The sequence below is a fragment of the Phlebotomus papatasi genome, chromosome 3 (assembly GCF_024763615.1).
Source record: "Phlebotomus papatasi isolate M1 chromosome 3, Ppap_2.1, whole genome shotgun sequence".
Lineage (NCBI taxonomy): Eukaryota > Metazoa > Arthropoda > Insecta > Diptera > Psychodidae > Phlebotomus > Phlebotomus papatasi.
This window is the reverse complement of record NC_077224.1, coordinates 49,830,929-49,836,132: the sequence shown is the minus strand read 5'-3', so window position 1 is coordinate 49,836,132 and position 5,204 is coordinate 49,830,929.

The following is a 5,204-nucleotide window of genomic DNA, read 5'->3' as shown; positions in this document are numbered from 1 at the left end:
AAATTGATTTATAGCATTAATGCGAAAAATTAATGCGATTTTCTCTTTAATTTCTTAATGTGAAAAATATTTATGCTTTAGGTAAATTTAAACTTATTTTTGCAGGCCAAGTCCACTTCTTTATCAATAAATAGAAAAACCCCAAATATTAATTGACTCAAAGACACAAATAATACATTTGGACGCTCACAAGCGACAATTAATGTGAATCACATTAAAATTTTAATGTGCAAGTGTGATAACGCCGTAATGGTTACATTGCAATACCAAATAAAGTATCTCGATACGATTAATAATAATACTTGTCAATTTTACGAAGATCGAAAAAGTAATTAGCCTGGGTATTAAATTAAATATTTCGAAGAACTGTACATAATAAAAAAGAAAATTATTTAGAAGATCATGAATTTAATATTCTCCTTTAAAACGTTGCATTGGTCATTTTATTTCAGTGTGGGAATTTTCTCATACCTTTCACCCAAATTTTGGCCATTTGTAGGTGGACCAACCCGTTTATGAGAATTGAAATAAAATTTCAATGAAAATTCAAGCGGAGTCATCATCGTTTAAGAACCACAGACACTTTTACGGGTGGCTTCTTGTTTTTCCTGCCATGTATGAATGTTAAAAACAAATAGGGAAAATCCCAAGAAAAAAGCCATACCACAGATGCTTTTGTGACTGAGGAAAAACTCCTGAAATGCTTGGTGAGTGAACTCATTTGGTAAATTATTTCATTACACCCAGCGATCCTTCCGCGCATATCAGTATAATGATAAGGTGTGTTTGGGTGTCCAATGGTTAGGGGTCTGAGAGAAAAATAAAAACGAGTGGTAAATTAATATTTAATTAACTGGAAAGTGAAAGAGTGGTGGTAGAGAAAGGATTCATTTTTGGGGCATGTTTTTTTTTTGTCTTTCATTTATTATAGCACATATGCTCCACAAAAGTTCACTTCAATGAATTTCGCATTTTCTTTTAATGTTTTCCGGTTATAGGACTTTGGGTTAGGGGGGACCGTTGAAACAGGGTTTGTTGACTGAACTCAAATGTGCGTTGGGAAATTTTCGCATACAATATAATTTAACTTTGATGGTGGAGAGATGGAAAGTAGATGTGGAAATTTTCTGCAAAAATACATAATCATGTGAATCAAAAGAAAAGTGCCCCTGAGCCCCCATCTCTTTGGTAAGAAGGGTGTATAGAGCTGCCACAAAAAGCTGAGAGAGCGCCAAATGGGTATAAAACTCGAGCGATGACCACTGAGCGCAGAATATTTACACTACTTGCCAGCGTGTGCAAATATAGAAATTAAATAATTTACAGAAGGTGGATACGATGATGAAAAGGTATTTGCCTTGTGGGGCTGGATGGTTCCCTCTTCTCGCGGCTCCTTTGACGGTCACCACCCCATCCATGAGTGGTCAGTGTCTAGAGAGGTTATTTCCAAGGGTATAAGCGCTAATGAAGCTCCCTCTCGGCCAGAACAGAAAATACGGGCTTAGAAGCTAGTCAGGTAAACATGGTGCTAACTCAGATATCCCACCATCGTCAAGTGGAAATAATTATTCCGTTTCAAGAGATCCCACTCACTCAGTATCAAGCTCAGAAAACACTCCTAGCAAATAAAAGTGAACTGGACTGTTATCCACAAACTCCAAGCTTTTCTGCATAATTTCCTACAATATTTTATTGGAACAAATACGTAGCAGAGAATCATACAATCATATGCTACAAATATTTCAGATTAATTCAGGACTGCACACTAAGCTTTTATTATCATACCTTTATCCCAATAAAGTAAAAAAGAAAATGAGATGGCACGTGGGGATTATATTGAAAAGTTCTTACTAATATTGTTAAGATCCTCCGATATATTAACTTAGCGCCCTACCTTCGGACTACACAAGCTATCTTTTCCATTTTTTTTCTATGTGGACACATTGAAAAAATATAAATTGTTCTAAAACTTGTGTCGTCCGAAATTAGCGCGATTTCCCCTACCATTATAGACAATACTGGATTTCTATAAACTTGATAATCCGCGGCAAGTTTATAATAAATAGATTTTATGTTGTGATATGTTTATTTTTTTTTTAATCTCAATTACTATATTCCCTGACTCAATTTAAACTATCAATCAAATAGAGAAATATAATTTGAGTTTTAAAACTAGTGATAAGCCTAGATCAGCTTATTATAAATGAAACTATTAACGTGAGCAAATGCGGATTGTATGCTAATTCGATTGGCAATTTCATGTATTCAAAATATGAGAAATTTGCTGATTCATTTTCCAACTGCACAATCTTTCTTTAAAGTTCCGTCTTACGTTTTTCTGCAACTGTATGGTGAATCTTGCCAAAATTTGCACCAGTTGTTCTTTGTGTAAGAGTAAACAATATACTTTTAAAAGATTTAGGTTCCCACTAGATTTACTTCTAATCATCAGGCTTAAAACTAATGGTTCATTCGATATCATACGACCTCAAACCACAAGTGAACTAGGGGAGACCGGGGCAAAATTTGTAAAAACGAAAATTGCAATATTCACTATTTTCTTAAATACAATAGACTCGAGGCTTGAAATTTGTATTATAGATAGCCTTCATGAACCTTCTTAAACTTACAAAGTTTCAAGAGATTCGAGGAAGGATTATGTAAAATAAAAAAAAATGAAATTTTGAGCCCTATTTTTGGAATATTTGGCTTACAGAAAATATCAATACTGATTAGCTCAATTTAAGCAAATTTTTCGTTAAGATAGAGAAAAATTATCTTGGACAAAGTTGTAGAGGAATAAATTTCCTATAAAAAATATGTTTATTTGATATTTTTAACGTTTCCGAGAGTAAAACGTCACAAATTATCCGAAGATTGACAAAATTTGCCCCAGCAATTTTGAGAATCTCTTCAAAATCGACTTTTAGACTTGCTTTTAGAAAACGATTCGAAAATCACATTTCTTTCACGATTTCCTATAAGAATATGCTTATTATAAAACGTTTAAGTAAAGTTTATTTTCTAAAGCACCCAAAGGACCATTTTCTTGTTTACGGTTTACTACCGATTTAAACTCTCAAGAATATCCCAAAATAGCGTAAAGCGTGTGCACGATAAGATTGTTCCCAAGAATAATGCTTTAAAAATTAAGTCTACATAATATTAAAAAAAAGAAAACTATTTTTTGAAACATTAATTAATTGTAGATTTATTAGATATATTAGTTTTTAACTCTTTCGCGTCCATAGGGTCATATGTGACCCGGGGAAAAAAGTTTCTTTTTGGCTATTTACATTAATTGAAATCTAACTGGAGTCTTGAGAAAATGAGCCAAGAATCTTACATCCTTCTATTATGATGTCGTGCACCAACAGGTAGATTTCAATTAATGTAGATACCCAAAAAAAATTTTTTCCCCGAGTCATGACATTACCCTAAGGACGCGAAAGAGTTAACCCTCTAACGGTGTTTTCTTAAATATGCGAAAAATGTTCTAAAACAATGTTTTCTAGGATAATTATGATCCAATAAAGTCGAAAAAACCATCCATTCTTCATTATCTTTTTTTAGTTTAGGCGCTAGGTGAGAAAATATAAAAATCTTTTGAAACTCTTTTTGCTTCTAAAATTCACATTTTTAGTTTTTTTCAAATTTTTTAAATAAAATATACAAAGTAGAACGACATATCTTTCAGTAAAAAATAAATTTATTTTAGTCAGATAACTTTAAATCGGTATTTTTATGGAAATTGGGAATGAGTTTTTTTGCACAAATATTTTTTATTGCTTTTTCTCTGACCTGTCACACAAAACTGGGAATGGCAACAAAACGAAAAGTCAAAATGAGTTCAAACTTTCAAGAGATGTTAGTAAGACTATTACCGAGGACACTATAGCACTTTTAAATAAATAAAACCTTTATTGTCGCTGTAAATGTGATTTTTGTGAAGACCGCCTGGAGGCGGTCTTACCCGTTAGAGGGTTAATTTGCGTCTTACGTTTTTCTGCAACTGGATGGTGAATCTTGCCAAAATTTGCACCAGTTGTTCTTTGTATAAGAGTAAACAATATACTTTTAAAAGATTTAGGTTCCCACTAGTAGGAGGGTGGGGGGTCTACAAAGGGTATCCAGGCTTAAAACTAATGGTTCATTCGATATCATACGACCTCAAACCACAAATGAACTACACAGAAAAAAATATTTTGTAAAAATGTTCGTAAATGTTTGTGAATTCATATGGGGGATTTACGAAATGCTCGTAATTCTTATAACCCACAAACAAGTTCGTAAAAGTTTGTACTTTTTTCGCAAACATTGTTCGTAACATGATCACTTGACGAGCATTTTTTGTATTTTTCCAAACATTTGTTTGTAAATGTTCGTAAACACACAAAAAATGTTCGTAAAATTTTGTCATTTGTTCGTAAATTTTTGTTTCTCTGTCGAACATTTTACGAACATTTACGAACAAATGTTTGTAAAAGTAAAAAAAATGCTCGTCAAGTGATCATGTTGTGAACAATGTTTGTGGAAAAAGTACAAAATTTTACGGACTTGTTTGTGGGTTACGATTTACGAGCATTTCGTAAGTCCCCCCATAGAAATTCACAAACATTTACGAACATTTTTACAAAAATTTTTTTTCTGTGTATAGCCGATTATTACAAATTAATGGGAAACTGCATTTATTTAAAAAAATAAATAAATATAAATTTCATTTAGAACCTATTTAGGGTAAGTGTGCCAAATTTGGGCATAGTTGCATGCAAGCGCCAAAGTTTCAAGTTTGAAATGTAATATCTTTAATAGAAATTGATTTTTTTTATTCTTTCTTCTGAAAGAGTGTTGCTTGGAACCTTGTAAAGAGTTTACCGTCTTTATTTACTCTAAAATCATTCTTAATACATTTTAAAATGAATAAAAATATAGACATAACTTTGGTTCCCTATTTCGGCCACCTTCATTTTCATAGTTCCTTGCCCTTTGGGAATTCTTCCAATATCTTTTTCACGTCATCTCGTTTGGCAAAGCTACATTTTTTGTTATTCTTTTGCATTGTATAATCTCTAGAGTACGTAAAATCTAAAAGTTCATGGATATTCGAGGAACAAAACAGGTGGCCGAAATTGTAAGCTGGCCGGAATTTGGCACACTTACCCTAACTGAATATAAATCGAATAAAAAAAGAGAAAAAAAACAAA